General features: G+C 54.1%; 21 non-coding genes across 21 annotated transcripts in view; all 21 read right to left on the bottom strand.

Moving 5' to 3' along the window:
* The window catches only part of LOC148043506 (5S ribosomal RNA), a 119-nt gene extending 99 nt beyond the window's left edge, over positions 1-20 (bottom strand). The window contains exon 1 of the ribosomal RNA XR_015698155.1: positions 1-20. This exon is cut by the window's left edge and continues 99 nt beyond it. This is a non-coding gene — a ribosomal RNA (5S ribosomal RNA).
* A 1,043-nt stretch (positions 21-1,063) lies between these two features.
* LOC148043505 (5S ribosomal RNA) lies at positions 1,064-1,182 on the bottom strand. The gene has a single exon (XR_015698163.1). It is a non-coding gene; the product is annotated as a 5S ribosomal RNA (ribosomal RNA).
* A 1,043-nt stretch (positions 1,183-2,225) lies between these two features.
* Positions 2,226-2,344, bottom strand: LOC148043504 (5S ribosomal RNA). The gene has a single exon (XR_015698154.1). It is a non-coding gene; the product is annotated as a 5S ribosomal RNA (ribosomal RNA).
* Positions 2,345-3,387: 1,043 nt separating this feature from the next.
* LOC148043503 (5S ribosomal RNA) lies at positions 3,388-3,506 on the bottom strand. Its single transcript, XR_015698153.1, has one exon. It is a non-coding gene; the product is annotated as a 5S ribosomal RNA (ribosomal RNA).
* A 1,043-nt stretch (positions 3,507-4,549) lies between these two features.
* On the bottom strand, positions 4,550-4,668 carry LOC148043502 (5S ribosomal RNA). Its single transcript, XR_015698152.1, has one exon. It is a non-coding gene; the product is annotated as a 5S ribosomal RNA (ribosomal RNA).
* Positions 4,669-5,711: 1,043 nt separating this feature from the next.
* LOC148043501 (5S ribosomal RNA) lies at positions 5,712-5,830 on the bottom strand. Its single transcript, XR_015698151.1, has one exon. It is a non-coding gene; the product is annotated as a 5S ribosomal RNA (ribosomal RNA).
* Positions 5,831-6,873: 1,043 nt separating this feature from the next.
* On the bottom strand, positions 6,874-6,992 carry LOC148043500 (5S ribosomal RNA). The gene has a single exon (XR_015698149.1). It is a non-coding gene; the product is annotated as a 5S ribosomal RNA (ribosomal RNA).
* A 1,043-nt stretch (positions 6,993-8,035) lies between these two features.
* Positions 8,036-8,154, bottom strand: LOC148043499 (5S ribosomal RNA). Its single transcript, XR_015698148.1, has one exon. It is a non-coding gene; the product is annotated as a 5S ribosomal RNA (ribosomal RNA).
* A 1,042-nt stretch (positions 8,155-9,196) lies between these two features.
* On the bottom strand, positions 9,197-9,315 carry LOC148043498 (5S ribosomal RNA). Its single transcript, XR_015698147.1, has one exon. It is a non-coding gene; the product is annotated as a 5S ribosomal RNA (ribosomal RNA).
* A 1,043-nt stretch (positions 9,316-10,358) lies between these two features.
* On the bottom strand, positions 10,359-10,477 carry LOC148043497 (5S ribosomal RNA). Its single transcript, XR_015698146.1, has one exon. It is a non-coding gene; the product is annotated as a 5S ribosomal RNA (ribosomal RNA).
* A 758-nt stretch (positions 10,478-11,235) lies between these two features.
* LOC148043496 (5S ribosomal RNA) lies at positions 11,236-11,354 on the bottom strand. Its single transcript, XR_015698145.1, has one exon. It is a non-coding gene; the product is annotated as a 5S ribosomal RNA (ribosomal RNA).
* A 1,043-nt stretch (positions 11,355-12,397) lies between these two features.
* Positions 12,398-12,516, bottom strand: LOC148043495 (5S ribosomal RNA). Its single transcript, XR_015698144.1, has one exon. It is a non-coding gene; the product is annotated as a 5S ribosomal RNA (ribosomal RNA).
* Positions 12,517-13,559: 1,043 nt separating this feature from the next.
* LOC148043494 (5S ribosomal RNA) lies at positions 13,560-13,678 on the bottom strand. The gene has a single exon (XR_015698143.1). It is a non-coding gene; the product is annotated as a 5S ribosomal RNA (ribosomal RNA).
* Positions 13,679-14,721: 1,043 nt separating this feature from the next.
* LOC148043493 (5S ribosomal RNA) lies at positions 14,722-14,840 on the bottom strand. Its single transcript, XR_015698142.1, has one exon. It is a non-coding gene; the product is annotated as a 5S ribosomal RNA (ribosomal RNA).
* A 1,043-nt stretch (positions 14,841-15,883) lies between these two features.
* Positions 15,884-16,002, bottom strand: LOC148043492 (5S ribosomal RNA). Its single transcript, XR_015698141.1, has one exon. It is a non-coding gene; the product is annotated as a 5S ribosomal RNA (ribosomal RNA).
* A 1,043-nt stretch (positions 16,003-17,045) lies between these two features.
* Positions 17,046-17,164, bottom strand: LOC148043491 (5S ribosomal RNA). The gene has a single exon (XR_015698140.1). It is a non-coding gene; the product is annotated as a 5S ribosomal RNA (ribosomal RNA).
* A 1,043-nt stretch (positions 17,165-18,207) lies between these two features.
* Positions 18,208-18,326, bottom strand: LOC148043490 (5S ribosomal RNA). The gene has a single exon (XR_015698138.1). It is a non-coding gene; the product is annotated as a 5S ribosomal RNA (ribosomal RNA).
* Positions 18,327-19,084: 758 nt separating this feature from the next.
* On the bottom strand, positions 19,085-19,203 carry LOC148043489 (5S ribosomal RNA). Its single transcript, XR_015698137.1, has one exon. It is a non-coding gene; the product is annotated as a 5S ribosomal RNA (ribosomal RNA).
* Positions 19,204-20,246: 1,043 nt separating this feature from the next.
* Positions 20,247-20,365, bottom strand: LOC148043488 (5S ribosomal RNA). The gene has a single exon (XR_015698136.1). It is a non-coding gene; the product is annotated as a 5S ribosomal RNA (ribosomal RNA).
* Positions 20,366-21,408: 1,043 nt separating this feature from the next.
* LOC148043487 (5S ribosomal RNA) lies at positions 21,409-21,527 on the bottom strand. The gene has a single exon (XR_015698135.1). It is a non-coding gene; the product is annotated as a 5S ribosomal RNA (ribosomal RNA).
* A 1,043-nt stretch (positions 21,528-22,570) lies between these two features.
* Positions 22,571-22,689, bottom strand: LOC148043486 (5S ribosomal RNA). The gene has a single exon (XR_015698133.1). It is a non-coding gene; the product is annotated as a 5S ribosomal RNA (ribosomal RNA).
* Between the last annotated feature and the right edge of the window lie 37 nt (positions 22,690-22,726).

Below are 22,726 nucleotides of genomic sequence, written 5' to 3'. Positions count from 1 at the left end.
AGGGTAGTATGGCCGTAGACAGCACTCAAGCTGCTTGCCGCTGCCTTTAAGCACCCAGCAGCGCCCCCTGTTCGAGCCCTCCTAGGGAATCCGACGCAGGCTCTCCTCCGATTGCCACAGGCCCATCCCTCCTCCTTTGCCTGCCGCTCAGCCTGTCTCTACCGTACACACCGGCTCCCTCCGTTCCGACGGAACATGCAGCTCAAATGCAGCTGCCAGACACTCTGCCCTTCAGGGCAGGCCGTTCCCGCTCTGGCCAAGCAGAGACAAAAGCCAGCTGCCAATCAGATCTTGAACACGGGAGCAGGCCGGCAGAAGGAGCGTGGATGTCAAATCATGACTTAAAACCTTTTCTCTCTCCTTGGAGGATTTCTTAGTTCTTTTCTCGTCGCCTATACGTTTGGGTTTTGGAAACCGTACTTTCACTTTCCAGAATTCATGTACATGTAAATAGGTAGAGACACGTATAGGTCCACGCACAATTGCACATACAATATATACGCAGCTAGCCCTCGACTCGAAACCGCTAATCCGGTGACAGTACAAATGCACACCGGCACTGTAAAAAGGGTTGTATGACCGGTTTCCTCCCCAGCTACGACCGTTGCAACTTCCCCACGGCCAGGTGATCCACATTCGGGGTACGGGCGACTGGCATGTCTTGATGAAAACTGCACCGTCCCAGAGTTGTGCGATGGTCCTTGGTACTCTTCCCATCGGGCGTCCGACAGATAAAGTCAACGCGGCTGGCAGATCCGCTTAAAGACAGATGATTCACGTGTGAACGGCTGTAATTCTAGTCATCACTGTGGCAAAGATGCAATTCACTTCGCAAGCCCCCCTTGCTTGGAAAGGGAAAGGTAGAGCTGAAGTGCCGTGGCAAATCAAGGGCTACCTGCCTATCTCAAAAGGAAGCTGGTAAGCTTTGGCTGACTGGGCGGCCATGGAGTATTGCGGGAGGGGCACGGGAGGGTCTGGGTGTGTTAAAAGCAGGGTCGCGTTCTGTTTGCCAGGCTGCAAGTGGCACCAAAAGTCTCAAAAAAGGGCAGCAAAAAGGGGCAAAAGCCTACAGCACCCGGTATTCCCAGGCGGTCTCCCATCCAAGTACTAACCAGGCCTGACCCTGCTTAGCTTCCGAGATCAGACGGGATCGGGCGCTTTCAGGGTAGTATGGCCATAGACAGCACTCAAGCTGCTTGCCGCTGCCTTTAAGCACCCAGCAGCGCCCCCTGTTCGAGCCCTCGTAGGGAATCCGACGCAGGCTCTCCTCCGATTGCCACAGGCCCATCCCTCCTCCTTTGCCTGCCGCTCAGCCTGTCTCTACCGTACACACCGGCTCCCTCCGTTCCGACGGAACATGCAGCTCAAATGCAGCTGCCAGACACTCTGCCCTTCAGGGCAGGCCGTTCCCGCTCTGGCCAAGCAGAGACAAAAGCCAGCTGCCAATCAGATCTTGATCACGGGAGCAGGCCGGCAGAAGGAGCGTGGAAGTCAAATCATGACTTAAAACCTTTTCTCTCTCCTTGGAGGATTTCTTAGTTCTTTTCTCGTCGCCTATACGTTTGGGTTTTGGAAACCGTACTTTCACTTTCCAGAATTCATGTACATGTAAATAGGTAGAGACACGTATAGGTCCACGCACAATTGCACATACAATATATACGCAGCTAGCCCTCGACTCGAAACCGCTAATCCGGTGACAGTACAAATGCACACCGGCACTGTAAAAAGGGTTGTATGATCGGTTTCCTCCCCACCTACGACCGTTGCAAATTCCCCACGGCCAGGTGATCCACATTCGGGGTACGGGCGACTGGCATGTCTTGATGAAAACTGCACCGTCCCAGAGTTGTGCGATGGTCCTTGGTACTCTTCCCATCGGGCGTCCGACAGATAAAGTCAACGCGGCTGGCAGATCCGCTTAAAGACAGATGATTCACGTGTGAACGGCTGTAATTCTAGTCATCACTGTGGCAAAGATGCAATTCACTTCGCAAGCCCCCCTTGCTTGGAAAGGGAAAGGTAGAGCTGAAGTGCCGTGGCAAATCAAGGGCTACCTGCCTATCTCAAAAGGAAGCTGGTAAGCTTTGGCTGACTGGGCGGCCATGGAGTATTGCGGGAGGGGCACGGGAGGGTCTGGGTGTGTTAAAAGCAGGGTCGCGTTCTGTTTGCCAGGCTGCAAGTGGCACCAAAAGTCTCAAAAAAGGGCAGCAAAAAGGGGCAAAAGCCTACAGCACCCGGTATTCCCAGGCGGTCTCCCATCCAAGTACTAACCAGGCCTGACCCTGCTTAGCTTCCGAGATCAGACGGGATCGGGCGCTTTCAGGGTAGTATGGCCGTAGACAGCACTCAAGCTGCTTGCCGCTGCCTTTAAGCACCCAGCAGCGCCCCCTGTTCGAGCCCTCCTAGGGAATCCGACGCAGGCTCTCCTCCGATTGCCACAGGCCCATCCCTCCTCCTTTGCCTGCCGCTCAGCCTGTCTCTACCGTACACACCGGCTCCCTCCGTTCCGACGGAACATGCAGCTCAAATGCAGCTGCCAGACACTCTGCCCTTCAGGGCAGGCCGTTCCCGCTCTGGCCAAGCAGAGACAAAAGCCAGCTGCCAATCAGATCTTGAACACGGGAGCAGGCCGGCAGAAGGAGCGTGGATGTCAAATCATGACTTAAAACCTTTTCTCTCTCCTTGGAGGATTTCTTAGTTCTTTTCTCGTCGCCTATACGTTTGGGTTTTGGAAACCGTACTTTCACTTTCCAGAATTCATGTACATGTAAATAGGTAGAGACACGTATAGGTCCACGCACAATTGCACATACAATATATACGCAGCTAGCCCTCGACTCGAAACCGCTAATCCGGTGACAGTACAAATGCACACCGGCACTGTAAAAAGGGTTGTATGACCGGTTTCCTCCCCAGCTACGACCGTTGCAACTTCCCCACGGCCAGGTGATCCACATTCGGGGTACGGGCGACTGGCATGTCTTGATGAAAACTGCACCGTCCCAGAGTTGTGCGATGGTCCTTGGTACTCTTCCCATCGGGCGTCCGACAGATAAAGTCAACGCGGCTGGCAGATCCGCTTAAAGACAGATGATTCACGTGTGAACGGCTGTAATTCTAGTCATCACTGTGGCAAAGATGCAATTCACTTCGCAAGCCCCCCTTGCTTGGAAAGGGAAAGGTAGAGCTGAAGTGCCGTGGCAAATCAAGGGCTACCTGCCTATCTCAAAAGGAAGCTGGTAAGCTTTGGCTGACTGGGCGGCCATGGAGTATTGCGGGAGGGGCACGGGAGGGTCTGGGTGTGTTAAAAGCAGGGTCGCGTTCTGTTTGCCAGGCTGCAAGTGGCACCAAAAGTCTCAAAAAAGGGCAGCAAAAAGGGGCAAAAGCCTACAGCACCCGGTATTCCCAGGCGGTCTCCCATCCAAGTACTAACCAGGCCTGACCCTGCTTAGCTTCCGAGATCAGACGGGATCGGGCGCTTTCAGGGTAGTATGGCCGTAGACAGCACTCAAGCTGCTTGCCGCTGCCTTTAAGCACCCAGCAGCGCCCCCTGTTCGAGCCCTCCTAGGGAATCCGACGCAGGCTCTCCTCCGATTGCCACAGGCCCATCCCTCCTCCTTTGCCTGCCGCTCAGCCTGTCTCTACCGTACACACCGGCTCCCTCCGTTCCGACGGAACATGCAGCTCAAATGCAGCTGCCAGACACTCTGCCCTTCAAGGCAGGCCGTTCCCGCTCTGGCCAAGCAGAGACAAAAGCCAGCTGCCAATCAGACCTTGAACACGGGAGCAGGCCGGCAGAAGGAGCGTGGAAGTCAAATCATGACTTAAAACCTTTTCTCTCTCCTTGGAGGATTTCTTAGTTCTTTTCTCGTCGCCTATACGTTTGGGTTTTGGAAACCGTACTTTCACTTTCCAGAATTCATGTACATGTAAATAGGTAGAGACACGTATAGGTCCACGCACAATTGCACATACAATATATACGCAGCTAGCCCTCGACTCGAAACCGCTAATCCGGTGACAGTACAAATGCACACCGGCACTGTAAAAAGGGTTGTATGACCGGTTTCCTCCCCAGCTACGACCGTTGCAACTTCCCCACGGCCAGGTGATCCACATTCGGGGTACGGGCGACTGGCATGTCTTGATGAAAACTGCACCGTCCCAGAGTTGTGCGATGGTCCTTGGTACTCTTCCCATCGGGCGTCCGACAGATAAAGTCAACGCGGCTGGCAGATCCGCTTAAAGACAGATGATTCACGTGTGAACGGCTGTAATTCTAGTCATCACTGTGGCAAAGATGCAATTCACTTCGCAAGCCCCCCTTGCTTGGAAAGGGAAAGGTAGAGCTGAAGTGCCGTGGCAAATCAAGGGCTACCTGCCTATCTCAAAAGGAAGCTGGTAAGCTTTGGCTGACTGGGCGGCCATGGAGTATTGCGGGAGGGGCACGGGAGGGTCTGGGTGTGTTAAAAGCAGGGTTGCGTTCTGTTTGCCAGGCTGCAAGTGGCACCAAAAGTCTCAAAAAAGGGCAGCAAAAAGGGGCAAAAGCCTACAGCACCCGGTATTCCCAGGCGGTCTCCCATCCAAGTACTAACCAGGCCTGACCCTGCTTAGCTTCCGAGATCAGACGGGATCGGGCGCTTTCAGGGTAGTATGGCCGTAGACAGCACTCAAGCTGCTTGCCGCTGCCTTTAAGCACCCAGCAGCGCCCCCTGTTCGAGCCCTCCTAGGGAATCCGACGCAGGCTCTCCTCCGATTGCCACAGGCCCATCCCTCCTCCTTTGCCTGCCGCTCAGCCTGTCTCTACCATACACACCGGCTCCCTCCGTTCCGACGGAACATGCAGCTCAAATGCAGCTGCCAGACACTCTGCCCTTCAGGGCAGGCCGTTCCCGCTCTGGCCAAGCAGAGACAAAAGCCAGCTGCCAATCAGATCTTGATCACGGGAGCAGGCCGGCAGAAGGAGCGTGGAAGTCAAATCATGACTTAAAACCTTTTCTCTCTCCTTGGAGGATTTCTTAGTTCTTTTCTCGTCGCCTATACGTTTGGGTTTTGGAAACCGTACTTTCACTTTCCAGAATTCATGTACATGTAAATAGGTAGAGACACGTATAGGTCCACGCACAATTGCACATACAATATATACGCAGCTAGCCCTCGACTCGAAACCGCTAATCCGGTGACAGTACAAATGCACACCGGCACTGTAAAAAGGGTTGTATGATCGGTTTCCTCCCCACCTACGACCGTTGCAACTTCCCTACGGCCAGGTGATCCACATTCGGGGTACGGGCGACTGGCATGTCTTGATGAAAACTGCACCGTCCCAGAGTTGTGCGATGGTCCTTGGTACTCTTCCCATCGGGCGTCCGACAGATAAAGTCAACGCGGCTGGCAGATCCGCTTAAAGACAGATGATTCACGTGTGAACGGCTGTAATTCTAGTCATCACTGTGGCAAAGATGCAATTCACTTCGCAAGCCCCCCTTGCTTGGAAAGGGAAAGGTAGAGCTGAAGTGCCGTGGCAAATCAAGGGCTACCTGCCTATCTCAAAAGGAAGCTGGTAAGCTTTGGCTGACTGGGCGGCCATGGAGTATTGCGGGAGGGGCACGGGAGGGTCTGGGTGTGTTAAAAGCAGGGTTGCGTTCTGTTTGCCAGGCTGCAAGTGGCACCAAAAGTCTCAAAAAAGGGCAGCAAAAAGGGGCAAAAGCCTACAGCACCCGGTATTCCCAGGCGGTCTCCCATCCAAGTACTAACCAGGCCTGACCCTGCTTAGCTTCCGAGATCAGACGGGATCGGGCGCTTTCAGGGTAGTATGGCCGTAGACAGCACTCAAGCTGCTTGCCGCTGCCTTTAAGCACCCAGCAGCGCCCCCTGTTCGAGCCCTCCTAGGGAATCCGACGCAGGCTCTCCTCCGATTGCCACAGGCCCATCCCTCCTCCTTTGCCTGCCGCTCAGCCTGTCTCTACCGTACACACCGGCTCCCTCCGTTCCGACGGAACATGCAGCTCAAATGCAGCTGCCAGACACTCTGCCCTTCAGGGCAGGCCGTTCCCGCTCTGGCCAAGCAGAGACAAAAGCCAGCTGCCAATCAGATCTTGATCACGGGAGCAGGCCGGCAGAAGGAGCGTGGAAGTCAAATCATGACTTAAAACCTTTTCTCTCTCCTTGGAGGATTTCTTAGTTCTTTTCTCGTCGCCTATACGTTTGGGTTTTGGAAACCGTACTTTCACTTTCCAGAATTCATGTACATGTAAATAGGTAGAGACACGTATAGGTCCACGCACAATTGCACATACAATATATACGCAGCTAGCCCTCGACTCGAAACCGCTAATCCGGTGACAGTACAAATGCACACCGGCACTGTAAAAAGGGTTGTATGATCGGTTTCCTCCCCACCTACGACCGTTGCAAATTCCCCACGGCCAGGTGATCCACATTCGGGGTACGGGCGACTGGCATGTCTTGATGAAAACTGCACCGTCCCAGAGTTGTGCGATGGTCCTTGGTACTCTTCCCATCGGGCGTCCGACAGATAAAGTCAACGCGGCTGGCAGATCCGCTTAAAGACAGATGATTCACGTGTGAACGGCTGTAATTCTAGTCATCACTGTGGCAAAGATGCAATTCACTTCGCAAGCCCCCCTTGCTTGGAAAGGGAAAGGTAGAGCTGAAGTGCCGTGGCAAATCAAGGGCTACCTGCCTATCTCAAAAGGAAGCTGGTAAGCTTTGGCTGACTGGGCGGCCATGGAGTATTGCGGGAGGGGCACGGGAGGGTCTGGGTGTGTTAAAAGCAGGGTCGCGTTCTGTTTGCCAGGCTGCAAGTGGCACCAAAAGTCTCAAAAAAGGGCAGCAAAAAGGGGCAAAAGCCTACAGCACCCGGTATTCCCAGGCGGTCTCCCATCCAAGTACTAACCAGGCCTGACCCTGCTTAGCTTCCGAGATCAGACGGGATCGGGCGCTTTCAGGGTAGTATGGCCGTAGACAGCACTCAAGCTGCTTGCCGCTGCCTTTAAGCACCCAGCAGCGCCCCCTGTTCGAGCCCTCCTAGGGAATCCGACGCAGGCTCTCCTCCGATTGCCACAGGCCCATCCCTCCTCCTTTGCCTGCCGCTCAGCCTGTCTCTACCGTACACACCGGCTCCCTCCGTTCCGACGGAACATGCAGCTCAAATGCAGCTGCCAGACACTCTGCCCTTCAGGGCAGGCCGTTCCCGCTCTGGCCAAGCAGAGACAAAAGCCAGCTGCCAATCAGATCTTGAACACGGGAGCAGGCCGGCAGAAGGAGCGTGGATGTCAAATCATGACTTAAAACCTTTTCTCTCTCCTTGGAGGATTTCTTAGTTCTTTTCTCGTCGCCTATACGTTTGGGTTTTGGAAACCGTACTTTCACTTTCCAGAATTCATGTACATGTAAATAGGTAGAGACACGTATAGGTCCACGCACAATTGCACATACAATATATACGCAGCTAGCCCTCGACTCGAAACCGCTAATCCGGTGACAGTACAAATGCACACCGGCACTGTAAAAAGGGTTGTATGACCGGTTTCCTCCCCAGCTACGACCGTTGCAACTTCCCCACGGCCAGGTGATCCACATTCGGGGTACGGGCGACTGGCATGTCTTGATGAAAACTGCACCGTCCCAGAGTTGTGCGATGGTCCTTGGTACTCTTCCCATCGGGCGTCCGACAGATAAAGTCAACGCGGCTGGCAGATCCGCTTAAAGACAGATGATTCACGTGTGAACGGCTGTAATTCTAGTCATCACTGTGGCAAAGATGCAATTCACTTCGCAAGCCCCCCTTGCTTGGAAAGGGAAAGGTAGAGCTGAAGTGCCGTGGCAAATCAAGGGCTACCTGCCTATCTCAAAAGGAAGCTGGTAAGCTTTGGCTGACTGGGCGGCCATGGAGTATTGCGGGAGGGGCACGGGAGGGTCTGGGTGTGTTAAAAGCAGGGTCGCGTTCTGTTTGCCAGGCTGCAAGTGGCACCAAAAGTCTCAAAAAAGGGCAGCAAAAAGGGGCAAAAGCCTACAGCACCCGGTATTCCCAGGCGGTCTCCCATCCAAGTACTAACCAGGCCTGACCCTGCTTAGCTTCCGAGATCAGACGGGATCGGGCGCTTTCAGGGTAGTATGGCCGTAGACAGCACTCAAGCTGCTTGCCGCTGCCTTTAAGCACCCAGCAGCGCCCCCTGTTCGAGCCCTCGTAGGGAATCCGACGCAGGCTCTCCTCCGATTGCCACAGGCCCATCCCTCCTCCTTTGCCTGCCGCTCAGCCTGTCTCTACCGTACACACCGGCTCCCTCCGTTCCGACGGAACATGCAGCTCAAATGCAGCTGCCAGACACTCTGCCCTTCAAGGCAGGCCGTTCCCGCTCTGGCCAAGCAGAGACAAAAGCCAGCTGCCAATCAGACCTTGAACACGGGAGCAGGCCGGCAGAAGGAGCGTGGAAGTCAAATCATGACTTAAAACCTTTTCTCTCTCCTTGGAGGATTTCTTAGTTCTTTTCTCGTCGCCTATACGTTTGGGTTTTGGAAACCGTACTTTCACTTTCCAGAATTCATGTACATGTAAATAGGTAGAGACACGTATAGGTCCACGCACAATTGCACATACAATATATACGCAGCTAGCCCTCGACTCGAAACCGCTAATCCGGTGACAGTACAAATGCACACCGGCACTGTAAAAAGGGTTGTATGACCGGTTTCCTCCCCAGCTACGACCGTTGCAACTTCCCCACGGCCAGGTGATCCACATTCGGGGTACGGGCGACTGGCATGTCTTGATGAAAACTGCACCGTCCCAGAGTTGTGCGATGGTCCTTGGTACTCTTCCCATCGGGCGTCCGACAGATAAAGTCAACGCGGCTGGCAGATCCGCTTAAAGACAGATGATTCACGTGTGAACGGCTGTAATTCTAGTCATCACTGTGGCAAAGATGCAATTCACTTCGCAAGCCCCCTTGCTTGGAAAGGGAAAGGTAGAGCTGAAGTGCCGTGGCAAATCAAGGGCTACCTGCCTATCTCAAAAGGAAGCTGGTAAGCTTTGGCTGACTGGGCGGCCATGGAGTATTGCGGGAGGGGCACGGGAGGGTCTGGGTGTGTTAAAAGCAGGGTTGCGTTCTGTTTGCCAGGCTGCAAGTGGCACCAAAAGTCTCAAAAAAGGGCAGCAAAAAGGGGCAAAAGCCTACAGCACCCGGTATTCCCAGGCGGTCTCCCATCCAAGTACTAACCAGGCCTGACCCTGCTTAGCTTCCGAGATCAGACGGGATCGGGCGCTTTCAGGGTAGTATGGCCGTAGACAGCACTCAAGCTGCTTGCCGCTGCCTTTAAGCACCCAGCAGCGCCCCCTGTTCGAGCCCTCCTAGGGAATCCGACGCAGGCTCTCCTCCGATTGCCACAGGCCCATCCCTCCTCCTTTGCCTGCCGCTCAGCCTGTCTCTACCGTACACACCGGCTCCCTCCGTTCCGACGGAACATGCAGCTCAAATGCAGCTGCCAGACACTCTGCCCTTCAGGGCAGGCCGTTCCCGCTCTGGCCAAGCAGAGACAAAAGCCAGCTGCCAATCAGATCTTGATCACGGGAGCAGGCCGGCAGAAGGAGCGTGGAAGTCAAATCATGACTTAAAACCTTTTCTCTCTCCTTGGAGGATTTCTTAGTTCTTTTCTCGTCGCCTATACGTTTGGGTTTTGGAAACCGTACTTTCACTTTCCAGAATTCATGTACATGTAAATAGGTAGAGACACGTATAGGTCCACGCACAATTGCACATACAATATATACGCAGCTAGCCCTCGACTCGAAACCGCTAATCCGGTGACAGTACAAATGCACACCGGCACTGTAAAAAGGGTTGTATGATCGGTTTCCTCCCCACCTACGACCGTTGCAACTTCCCTACGGCCAGGTGATCCACATTCGGGGTACGGGCGACTGGCATGTCTTGATGAAAACTGCACCGTCCCAGAGTTGTGCGATGGTCCTTGGTACTCTTCCCATCGGGCGTCCGACAGATAAAGTCAACGCGGCTGGCAGATCCGCTTAAAGACAGATGATTCACGTGTGAACGGCTGTAATTCTAGTCATCACTGTGGCAAAGATGCAATTCACTTCGCAAGCCCCCCTTGCTTGGAAAGGGAAAGGTAGAGCTGAAGTGCCGTGGCAAATCAAGGGCTACCTGCCTATCTCAAAAGGAAGCTGGTAAGCTTTGGCTGACTGGGCGGCCATGGAGTATTGCGGGAGGGGCACGGGAGGGTCTGGGTGTGTTAAAAGCAGGGTTGCGTTCTGTTTGCCAGGCTGCAAGTGGCACCAAAAGTCTCAAAAAAGGGCAGCAAAAAGGGGCAAAAGCCTACAGCACCCGGTATTCCCAGGCGGTCTCCCATCCAAGTACTAACCAGGCCTGACCCTGCTTAGCTTCCGAGATCAGACGGGATCGGGCGCTTTCAGGGTAGTATGGCCGTAGACAGCACTTAAGCTGCTTGCCGCTGCCTTTAAGCACCCAGCAGCGCCCCCTGTTCGAGCCCTCATAGGGAATCCGACGCAGGCTCTCCTCCGATTGCCACAGGCCCATCCCTCCTCCTTTGCCTGCCGCTCAGCCTGTCTCTACCGTACACACCGGCTCCCTCCGTTCCGACGGAACATGCAGCTCAAATGCAGCTGCCAGACACTCTGCCCTTCAGGGCAGGCCGTTCCCGCTCTGGCCAAGCAGAGACAAAAGCCAGCTGCCAATCAGATCTTGATCACGGGAGCAGGCCGGCAGAAGGAGCGTGGAAGTCAAATCATGACTTAAAACCTTTTCTCTCTCCTTGGAGGATTTCTTAGTTCTTTTCTCGTCGCCTATACGTTTGGGTTTTTGAAACCGTACTTTCACTTTCCAGAATTCATGTACATGTAAATAGGTAGAGACACGCAGATCCGCTTAAAGACAGATGATTCACGTGTGAACGGCTGTAATTCTAGTCATCACTGTGGCAAAGATGCAATTCACTTTGCAAGCCCCCCTTGCTTGGAAAGGGAAAGGTAGAGCTGAAGTGCCGTGGCAAATCAAGGGCTACCTGCCTATCTCAAAAGGAAGCTGGTAAGCTTTGGCTGACTGGGCGGCCATGGAGTATTGCGGGAGGGGCACGGGAGGGTCTGGGTGTGTTAAAAGCAGGGTTGCGTTCTGTTTGCCAGGCTGCAAGTGGCACCAAAAGTCTCAAAAAAGGGCAGCAAAAAGGGGCAAAAGCCTACAGCACCCGGTATTCCCAGGCGGTCTCCCATCCAAGTACTAACCAGGCCTGACCCTGCTTAGCTTCCGAGATCAGACGGGATCGGGCGCTTTCAGGGTAGTATGGCCGTAGACAGCACTCAAGCTGCTTGCCGCTGCCTTTAAGCACCCAGCAGCGACCCCTGTTCGAGCCCTCGTAGGGAATCCGACGCAGGCTCTCCTCCGATTGCCACAGGCCCATCCCTCCTCCTTTGCCTGCCGCTCAGCCTGTCTCTACCGTACACACCGGCTCCCTCCGTTCCGACGGAACATGCAGCTCAAATGCAGCTGCCAGACACTCTGCCCTTCAGGGCAGGCCGTTCCCGCTCTGGCCAAGCAGAGACAAAAGCCAGCTGCCAATCAGATCTTGATCACGGGAGCAGGCCGGCAGAAGGAGCGTGGAAGTCAAATCATGACTTAAAACCTTTTCTCTCTCCTTGGAGGATTTCTTAGTTCTTTTCTCGTCGCCTATACGTTTGGGTTTTGGAAACCGTACTTTCACTTTCCAGAATTCATGTACATGTAAATAGGTAGAGACACGTATAGGTCCACGCACAATTGCACATACAATATATACGCAGCTAGCCCTCGACTCGAAACCGCTAATCCGGTGACAGTACAAATGCACACCGGCACTGTAAAAAGGGTTGTATGATCGGTTTCCTCCCCACCTACGACCGTTGCAAATTCCCCACGGCCAGGTGATCCACATTCGGGGTACGGGCGACTGGCATGTCTTGATGAAAACTGCACCGTCCCAGAGTTGTGCGATGGTCCTTGGTACTCTTCCCATCGGGCGTCCGACAGATAAAGTCAACGCGGCTGGCAGATCCGCTTAAAGACAGATGATTCACGTGTGAACGGCTGTAATTCTAGTCATCACTGTGGCAAAGATGCAATTCACTTCGCAAGCCCCCCTTGCTTGGAAAGGGAAAGGTAGAGCTGAAGTGCCGTGGCAAATCAAGGGCTACCTGCCTATCTCAAAAGGAAGCTGGTAAGCTTTGGCTGACTGGGCGGCCATGGAGTATTGCGGGAGGGGCACGGGAGGGTCTGGGTGTGTTAAAAGCAGGGTCGCGTTCTGTTTGCCAGGCTGCAAGTGGCACCAAAAGTCTCAAAAAAGGGCAGCAAAAAGGGGCAAAAGCCTACAGCACCCGGTATTCCCAGGCGGTCTCCCATCCAAGTACTAACCAGGCCTGACCCTGCTTAGCTTCCGAGATCAGACGGGATCGGGCGCTTTCAGGGTAGTATGGCCGTAGACAGCACTCAAGCTGCTTGCCGCTGCCTTTAAGCACCCAGCAGCGCCCCCTGTTCGAGCCCTCCTAGGGAATCCGACGCAGGCTCTCCTCCGATTGCCACAGGCCCATCCCTCCTCCTTTGCCTGCCGCTCAGCCTGTCTCTACCGTACACACCGGCTCCCTCCGTTCCGACGGAACATGCAGCTCAAATGCAGCTGCCAGACACTCTGCCCTTCAGGGCAGGCCGTTCCCGCTCTGGCCAAGCAGAGACAAAAGCCAGCTGCCAATCAGATCTTGATCACGGGAGCAGGCCGGCAGAAGGAGCGTGGAAGTCAAATCATGACTTAAAACCTTTTCTCTCTCCTTGGAGGATTTCTTAGTTCTTTTCTCGTCGCCTATACGTTTGGGTTTTGGAAACCGTACTTTCACTTTCCAGAATTCATGTACATGTAAATAGGTAGAGACACGTATAGGTCCACGCACAATTGCACATACAATATATACGCAGCTAGCCCTCGACTCGAAACCGCTAATCCGGTGACAGTACAAATGCACACCGGCACTGTAAAAAGGGTTGTATGATCGGTTTCCTCCCCACCTACGACCGTTGCAACTTCCCTACGGCCAGGTGATCCACATTCGGGGTACGGGCGACTGGCATGTCTTGATGAAAACTGCACCGTCCCAGAGTTGTGCGATGGTCCTTGGTACTCTTCCCATCGGGCGTCCGACAGATAAAGTCAACGCGGCTGGCAGATCCGCTTAAAGACAGATGATTCACGTGTGAACGGCTGTAATTCTAGTCATCACTGTGGCAAAGATGCAATTCACTTCGCAAGCCCCCCTTGCTTGGAAAGGGAAAGGTAGAGCTGAAGTGCCGTGGCAAATCAAGGGCTACCTGCCTATCTCAAAAGGAAGCTGGTAAGCTTTGGCTGACTGGGCGGCCATGGAGTATTGCGGGAGGGGCACGGGAGGGTCTGGGTGTGTTAAAAGCAGGGTTGCGTTCTGTTTGCCAGGCTGCAAGTGGCACCAAAAGTCTCAAAAAAGGGCAGCAAAAAGGGGCAAAAGCCTACAGCACCCGGTATTCCCAGGCGGTCTCCCATCCAAGTACTAACCAGGCCTGACCCTGCTTAGCTTCCGAGATCAGACGGGATCGGGCGCTTTCAGGGTAGTATGGCCGTAGACAGCACTTAAGCTGCTTGCCGCTGCCTTTAAGCACCCAGCAGCGCCCCCTGTTCGAGCCCTCATAGGGAATCCGACGCAGGCTCTCCTCCGATTGCCACAGGCCCATCCCTCCTCCTTTGCCTGCCGCTCAGCCTGTCTCTACCGTACACACCGGCTCCCTCCGTTCCGACGGAACATGCAGCTCAAATGCAGCTGCCAGACACTCTGCCCTTCAGGGCAGGCCGTTCCCGCTCTGGCCAAGCAGAGACAAAAGCCAGCTGCCAATCAGATCTTGATCACGGGAGCAGGCCGGCAGAAGGAGCGTGGAAGTCAAATCATGACTTAAAACCTTTTCTCTCTCCTTGGAGGATTTCTTAGTTCTTTTCTCGTCGCCTATACGTTTGGGTTTTTGAAACCGTACTTTCACTTTCCAGAATTCATGTACATGTAAATAGGTAGAGACACGTATAGGTCCACGCACAATTGCACATACAATATATACACAGCTAGCCCTCGACTCGAAACCGCTAATCCGGTGACAGTACAAATGCACACCGGCACTGTAAAAAGGGTTGTATGATCGGTTTCCTCCCCACCTACGACCGTTGCAACTTCCCCACGGCCCGGTGATCCACATTCGGGGTACGGGCGACTGGCATGTCTTGATGAAAACTGCACCGTCCCAGAGTTGTGCGACGGTCCTTGGTACTCTTCCCATCGGGCGTCCGACAGATAAAGTCAACGCGGCTGGCAGATCCGCTTAAAGACAGATGATTCACGTGTGAACGGCTGTAATTCTAGTCATCACTGTGGCAAAGATGCAATTCACTTTGCAAGCCCCCCTTGCTTGGAAAGGGAAAGGTAGAGCTGAAGTGCCGTGGCAAATCAAGGGCTACCTGCCTATCTCAAAAGGAAGCTGGTAAGCTTTGGCTGACTGGGCGGCCATGGAGTATTGCGGGAGGGGCACGGGAGGGTCTGGGTGTGTTAAAAGCAGGGTTGCGTTCTGTTTGCCAGGCTGCAAGTGGCACCAAAAGTCTCAAAAAAGGGCAGCAAAAAGGGGCAAAAGCCTACAGCACCCGGTATTCCCAGGCGGTCTCCCATCCAAGTACTAACCAGGCCTGACCCTGCTTAGCTTCCGAGATCAGACGGGATCGGGCGCTTTCAGGGTAGTATGGCCGTAGACAGCACTCAAGCTGCTTGCCGCTGCCTTTAAGCACCCAGCAGCGCCCCCTGTTCGAGCCCTCGTAGGGAATCCGACGCAGGCTCTCCTCCGATTGCCACAGGCCCATCCCTCCTCCTTTGCCTGCCGCTCAGCCTGTCTCTACCGTACACACCGGCTCCCTCCGTTCCGACGGAACATGCAGCTCAAATGCAGCTGCCAGACACTCTGCCCTTCAGGGCAGGCCGTTCCCGCTCTGGCCAAGCAGAGACAAAAGCCAGCTGCCAATCAGATCTTGATCACGGGAGCAGGCCGGCAGAAGGAGCGTGGAAGTCAAATCATGACTTAAAACCTTTTCTCTCTCCTTGGAGGATTTCTTAGTTCTTTTCTCGTCGCCTATACGTTTGGGTTTTGGAAACCGTACTTTCACTTTCCAGAATTCATGTACATGTAAATAGGTAGAGACACGTATAGGTCCACGCACAATTGCACATACAATATATACGCAGCTAGCCCTCGACTCGAAACCGCTAATCCGGTGACAGTACAAATGCACACCGGCACTGTAAAAAGGGTTGTATGACCGGTTTCCTCCCCAGCTACGACCGTTGCAACTTCCCCACGGCCAGGTGATCCACATTCGGGGTACGGGCGACTGGCATGTCTTGATGAAAACTGCACCGTCCCAGAGTTGTGCGATGGTCCTTGGTACTCTTCCCATCGGGCGTCCGACAGATAAAGTCAACGCGGCTGGCAGATCCGCTTAAAGACAGATGATTCACGTGTGAACGGCTGTAATTCTAGTCATCACTGTGGCAAAGATGCAATTCACTTCGCAAGCCCCCCTTGCTTGGAAAGGGAAAGGTAGAGCTGAAGTGCCGTGGCAAATCAAGGGCTACCTGCCTATCTCAAAAGGAAGCTGGTAAGCTTTGGCTGACTGGGCGGCCATGGAGTATTGCGGGAGGGGCACGGGAGGGTCTGGGTGTGTTAAAAGCAGGGTCGCGTTCTGTTTGCCAGGCTGCAAGTGGCACCAAAAGTCTCAAAAAAGGGCAGCAAAAAGGGGCAAAAGCCTACAGCACCCGGTATTCCCAGGCGGTCTCCCATCCAAGTACTAACCAGGCCTGACCCTGCTTAGCTTCCGAGATCAGACGGGATCGGGCGCTTTCAGGGTAGTATGGCCGTAGACAGCACTCAAGCTGCTTGCCGCTGCCTTTAAGCACCCAGCAGCGCCCCCTGTTCGAGCCCTCGTAGGGAATCCGACGCAGGCTCTCCTCCGATTGCCACAGGCCCATCCCTCCTCCTTTGCCTGCCGCTCAGCCTGTCTCTACCGTACACACCGGCTCCCTCCGTTCCGACGGAACATGCAGCTCAAATGCAGCTGCCAGACACTCTGCCCTTCAAGGCAGGCCGTTCCCGCTCTGGCCAAGCAGAGACAAAAGCCAGCTGCCAATCAGACCTTGAACACGGGAGCAGGCCGGCAGAAGGAGCGTGGAAGTCAAATCATGACTTAAAACCTTTTCTCTCTCCTTGGAGGATTTCTTAGTTCTTTTCTCGTCGCCTATACGTTTGGGTTTTGGAAACCGTACTTTCACTTTCCAGAATTCATGTACATGTAAATAGGTAGAGACACGTATAGGTCCACGCACAATTGCACATACAATATATACGCAGCTAGCCCTCGACTCGAAACCGCTAATCCGGTGACAGTACAAATGCACACCGGCACTGTAAAAAGGGTTGTATGACCGGTTTCCTCCCCAGCTACGACCGTTGCAACTTCCCCACGGCCAGGTGATCCACATTCGGGGTACGGGCGACTGGCATGTCTTGATGAAAACTGCACCGTCCCAGAGTTGTGCGATGGTCCTTGGTACTCTTCCCATCGGGCGTCCGACAGATAAAGTCAACGCGGCTGGCAGATCCGCTTAAAGACAGATGATTCACGTGTGAACGGCTGTAATTCTAGTCATCACTGTGGCAAAGATGCAATTCACTTCGCAAGCCCCCCTTGCTTGGAAAGGGAAAGGTAGAGCTGAAGTGCCGTGGCAAATCAAGGGCTACCTGCCTATCTCAAAAGGAAGCTGGTAAGCTTTGGCTGACTGGGCGGCCATGGAGTATTGCGGGAGGGGCACGGGAGGGTCTGGGTGTGTTAAAAGCAGGGTTGCGTTCTGTTTGCCAGGCTGCAAGTGGCACCAAAAGTCTCAAAAAAGGGCAGCAAAAAGGGGCAAAAGCCTACAGCACCCGGTATTCCCAGGCGGTCTCCCATCCAAGTACTAACCAGGCCTGACCCTGCTTAGCTTCCGAGATCAGACGGGATCGGGCGCTTTCAGGGTAGTATGGCCGTAGACAGCACTCAAGCTGCTTGCCGCTGCCTTTAAGCACCCAGCAGCGCCCCCTGTTCGAGCCCTCCTAGGGAATCCGACGCAGGCTCTCCTCCGATTGCCACAGGCCCATCCCTCCTCCTTTGCCTGCCGCTCAGCCTGTCTCTACCGTACACACCGGCTCCCTCCGTTCCGACGGAACATGCAGCTCAAATGCAGCTGCCAGACACTCTGCCCTTCAGGGCAGGCCGTTCCCGCTCTGGCCAAGCAGAGACAAAAGCCAGCTGCCAATCAGATCTTGATCACGGGAGCAGGCCGGCAGAAGGAGCGTGGAAGTCAAATCATGACTTAAAACCTTTTCTCTCTCCTTGGAGGATTTCTTAGTTCTTTTCTCGTCGCCTATACGTTTGGGTTTTGGAAACCGTACTTTCACTTTCCAGAATTCATGTACATGTAAATAGGTAGAGACACGTATAGGTCCACGCACAATTGCACATACAATATATACGCAGCTAGCCCTCGACTCGAAACCGCTAATCCGGTGACAGTACAAATGCACACCGGCACTGTAAAAAGGGTTGTATGATCGGTTTCCTCCCCACCTACGACCGTTGCAACTTCCCTACGGCCAGGTGATCCACATTCGGGGTACGGGCGACTGGCATGTCTTGATGAAAACTGCACCGTCCCAGAGTTGTGCGATGGTCCTTGGTACTCTTCCCATCGGGCGTCCGACAGATAAAGTCAACGCGGCTGGCAGATCCGCTTAAAGACAGATGATTCACGTGTGAACGGCTGTAATTCTAGTCATCACTGTGGCAAAGATGCAATTCACTTCGCAAGCCCCCCTTGCTTGGAAAGGGAAAGGTAGAGCTGAAGTGCCGTGGCAAATCAAGGGCTACCTGCCTATCTCAAAAGGAAGCTGGTAAGCTTTGGCTGACTGGGCGGCCATGGAGTATTGCGGGAGGGGCACGGGAGGGTCTGGGTGTGTTAAAAGCAGGGTTGCGTTCTGTTTGCCAGGCTGCAAGTGGCACCAAAAGTCTCAAAAAAGGGCAGCAAAAAGGGGCAAAAGCCTACAGCACCCGGTATTCCCAGGCGGTCTCCCATCCAAGTACTAACCAGGCCTGACCCTGCTTAGCTTCCGAGATCAGACGGGATCGGGCGCTTTCAGGGTAGTATGGCCGTAGACAGCACTTAAGCTGCTTGCCGCTGCCTTTAAGCACCCAGCAGCGCCCCCTGTTCGAGCCCTCATAGGGAATCCGACGCAGGCTCTCCTCCGATTGCCACAGGCCCATCCCTCCTCCTTTGCCTGCCGCTCAGCCTGTCTCTACCGTACACACCGGCTCCCTCCGTTCCGACGGAACATGCAGCTCAAATGCAGCTGCCAGACACTCTGCCCTTCAGGGCAGGCCGTTCCCGCTCTGGCCAAGCAGAGACAAAAGCCAGCTGCCAATCAGATCTTGATCACGGGAGCAGGCCGGCAGAAGGAGCGTGGAAGTCAAATCATGACTTAAAACCTTTTCTCTCTCCTTGGAGGATTTCTTAGTTCTTTTCTCGTCGCCTATACGTTTGGGTTTTTGAAACCGTACTTTCACTTTCCAGAATTCATGTACATGTAAATAGGTAGAGACACGCAGATCCGCTTAAAGACAGATGATTCACGTGTGAACGGCTGTAATTCTAGTCATCACTGTGGCAAAGATGCAATTCACTTTGCAAGCCCCCCTTGCTTGGAAAGGGAAAGGTAGAGCTGAAGTGCCGTGGCAAATCAAGGGCTACCTGCCTATCTCAAAAGGAAGCTGGTAAGCTTTGGCTGACTGGGCGGCCATGGAGTATTGCGGGAGGGGCACGGGAGGGTCTGGGTGTGTTAAAAGCAGGGTTGCGTTCTGTTTGCCAGGCTGCAAGTGGCACCAAAAGTCTCAAAAAAGGGCAGCAAAAAGGGGCAAAAGCCTACAGCACCCGGTATTCCCAGGCGGTCTCCCATCCAAGTACTAACCAGGCCTGACCCTGCTTAGCTTCCGAGATCAGACGGGATCGGGCGCTTTCAGGGTAGTATGGCCGTAGACAGCACTCAAGCTGCTTGCCGCTGCCTTTAAGCACCCAGCAGCGACCCCTGTTCGAGCCCTCGTAGGGAATCCGACGCAGGCTCTCCTCCGATTGCCACAGGCCCATCCCTCCTCCTTTGCCTGCCGCTCAGCCTGTCTCTACCGTACACACCGGCTCCCTCCGTTCCGACGGAACATGCAGCTCAAATGCAGCTGCCAGACACTCTGCCCTTCAGGGCAGGCCGTTCCCGCTCTGGCCAAGCAGAGACAAAAGCCAGCTGCCAATCAGATCTTGATCACGGGAGCAGGCCGGCAGAAGGAGCGTGGAAGTCAAATCATGACTTAAAACCTTTTCTCTCTCCTTGGAGGATTTCTTAGTTCTTTTCTCGTCGCCTATACGTTTGGGTTTTGGAAACCGTACTTTCACTTTCCAGAATTCATGTACATGTAAATAGGTAGAGACACGTATAGGTCCACGCACAATTGCACATACAATATATACGCAGCTAGCCCTCGACTCGAAACCGCTAATCCGGTGACAGTACAAATGCACACCGGCACTGTAAAAAGGGTTGTATGATCGGTTTCCTCCCCACCTACGACCGTTGCAAATTCCCCACGGCCAGGTGATCCACATTCGGGGTACGGGCGACTGGCATGTCTTGATGAAAACTGCACCGTCCCAGAGTTGTGCGATGGTCCTTGGTACTCTTCCCATCGGGCGTCCGACAGATAAAGTCAACGCGGCTGGCAGATCCGCTTAAAGACAGATGATTCACGTGTGAACGGCTGTAATTCTAGTCATCACTGTGGCAAAGATGCAATTCACTTCGCAAGCCCCCCTTGCTTGGAAAGGGAAAGGTAGAGCTGAAGTGCCGTGGCAAATCAAGGGCTACCTGCCTATCTCAAAAGGAAGCTGGTAAGCTTTGGCTGACTGGGCGGCCATGGAGTATTGCGGGAGGGGCACGGGAGGGTCTGGGTGTGTTAAAAGCAGGGTCGCGTTCTGTTTGCCAGGCTGCAAGTGGCACCAAAAGTCTCAAAAAAGGGCAGCAAAAAGGGGCAAAAGCCTACAGCACCCGGTATTCCCAGGCGGTCTCCCATCCAAGTACTAACCAGGCCTGACCCTGCTTAGCTTCCGAGATCAGACGGGATCGGGCGCTTTCAGGGTAGTATGGCCGTAGACAGCACTCAAGCTGCTTGCCGCTGCCTTTAAGCACCCAGCAGCGCCCCCTGTTCGAGCCCTCCTAGGGAATCCGACGCAGGCTCTCCTCCGATTGCCACAGGCCCATCCCTCCTCCTTTGCCTGCCGCTCAGCCTGTCTCTACCGTACACACCGGCTCCCTCCGTTCCGATGGAACATGCAGCTCAAATGCAGCTGCCAGACACTCTGCCCTTCAGGGCAGGCCGTTCCCGCTCTGGCCAAGCAGAGACAAAAGCCAGCTGCCAATCAGATCTTGATCACGGGAGCAGGCCGGCAGAAGGAGCGTGGAAGTCAAATCATGACTTAAAACCTTTTCTCTCTCCTTGGAGGATTTCTTAGTTCTTTTCTCGTCGCCTATACGTTTGGGTTTTGGAAACCGTACTTTCACTTTCCAGAATTCATGTACATGTAAATAGGTAAAGACACGTATAGGTCCACGCACAATTGCACATACAATATATACGCAGCTAGCCCTCGACTCGAAACCGCTAATCCGGTGACAGTACAAATGCACACCGGCACTGTAAAAAGGGTTGTATGATCGGTTTCCTCCCCACCTACGACCGTTGCAACTTCCCTACGGCCAGGTGATCCACATTCGGGGTACGGGCGACTGGCATGTCTTGATGAAAACTGCACCGTCCCAGAGTTGTGCGATGGTCCTTGGTACTCTTCCCATCGGGCGTCCGACAGATAAAGTCAACGCGGCTGGCAGATCCGCTTAAAGACAGATGATTCACGTGTGAACGGCTGTAATTCTAGTCATCACTGTGGCAAAGATGCAATTCACTTCGCAAGCCCCCCTTGCTTGGAAAGGGAAAGGTAGAGCTGAAGTGCCGTGGCAAATCAAGGGCTACCTGCCTATCTCAAAAGGAAGCTGGTAAGCTTTGGCTGACTGGGCGGCCATGGAGTATTGCGGGAGGGGCACGGGAGGGTCTGGGTGTGTTAAAAGCAGGGTTGCGTTCTGTTTGCCAGGCTGCAAGTGGCACCAAAAGTCTCAAAAAAGGGCAGCAAAAAGGGGCAAAAGCCTACAGCACCCGGTATTCCCAGGCGGTCTCCCATCCAAGTACTAACCAGGCCTGACCCTGCTTAGCTTCCGAGATCAGACGGGATCGGGCGCTTTCAGGGTAGTATGGCCGTAGACAGCACTTAAGCTGCTTGCCGCTGCCTTTAAGCACCCAGCAGCGCCCCCTGTTCGAGCCCTCCTAGGGAATCCGACGCAGGCTCTCCTCCGATTGCCACAGGCCCATCCCTCCTCCTTTGCCTGCCGCTCAGCCTGTCTCTACCGTACACACCGGCTCCCTCCGTTCCGACGGAACATGCAGCTCAAATGCAGCTGCCAGACACTCTGCCCTTCAGGGCAGGCCGTTCCCGCTCTGGCCAAGCAGAGACAAAAGCCAGCTGCCAATCAGATCTTGATCACGGGAGCAGGCCGGCAGAAGGAGCGTGGAAGTCAAATCATGACTTAAAACCTTTTCTCTCTCCTTGGAGGATTTCTTAGTTCTTTTCTCGTCGCCTATACGTTTGGGTTTTGGAAACCGTACTTTCACTTTCCAGAATTCATGTACATGTAAATAGGTAGAGACACGTATAGGTCCACGCACAATTGCACATACAATATATACGCAGCTAGCCCTCGACTCGAAACCGCTAATCCGGTGACAGTACAAATGCACACCGGCACTGTAAAAAGGGTTGTATGATCGGTTTCCTCCCCACCTACGACCGTTGCAACTTCCCTACGGCCAGGTGATCCACATTCGGGGTACGGGCGACTGGCATGTCTTGATGAAAACTGCACCGTCCCAGAGTTGTGCGATGGTCCTTGGTACTCTTCCCATCGGGCGTCCGACAGATAAAGTCAACGCGGCTGGCAGATCCGCTTAAAGACAGATGATTCACGTGTGAACGGCTGTAATTCTAGTCATCACTGTGGCAAAGATGCAATTCACTTCGCAAGCCCCCCTTGCTTGGAAAGGGAAAGGTAGAGCTGAAGTGCCGTGGCAAATCAAGGGCTACCTGCCTATCTCAAAAGGAAGCTGGTAAGCTTTGGCTGACTGGGCGGCCATGGAGTATTGCGGGAGGGGCACGGGAGGGTCTGGGTGTGTTAAAAGCAGGGTTGCGTTCTGTTTGCCAGGCTGCAAGTGGCACCAAAAGTCTCAAAAAAGGGCAGCAAAAAGGGGCAAAAGCCTACAGCACCCGGTATTCCCAGGCGGTCTCCCATCCAAGTACTAACCAGGCCTGACCCTGCTTAGCTTCCGAGATCAGACGGGATCGGGCGCTTTCAGGGTAGTATGGCCGTAGACAGCACTTAAGCTGCTTGCCGCTGCCTTTAAGCACCCA

Source organism: Thamnophis sirtalis, unplaced genomic scaffold (assembly GCF_051295495.1).
Source record: "Thamnophis sirtalis isolate CommonGarterSnake01/CBP01778 unplaced genomic scaffold, rThaSir2_p1.2 scaffold_11, whole genome shotgun sequence".
Lineage (NCBI taxonomy): Eukaryota > Metazoa > Chordata > Lepidosauria > Squamata > Natricidae > Thamnophis > Thamnophis sirtalis.
The sequence above is the reverse complement of the archived record's forward strand: the minus strand, read 5'-3'. Positions and strand labels throughout refer to the sequence as shown.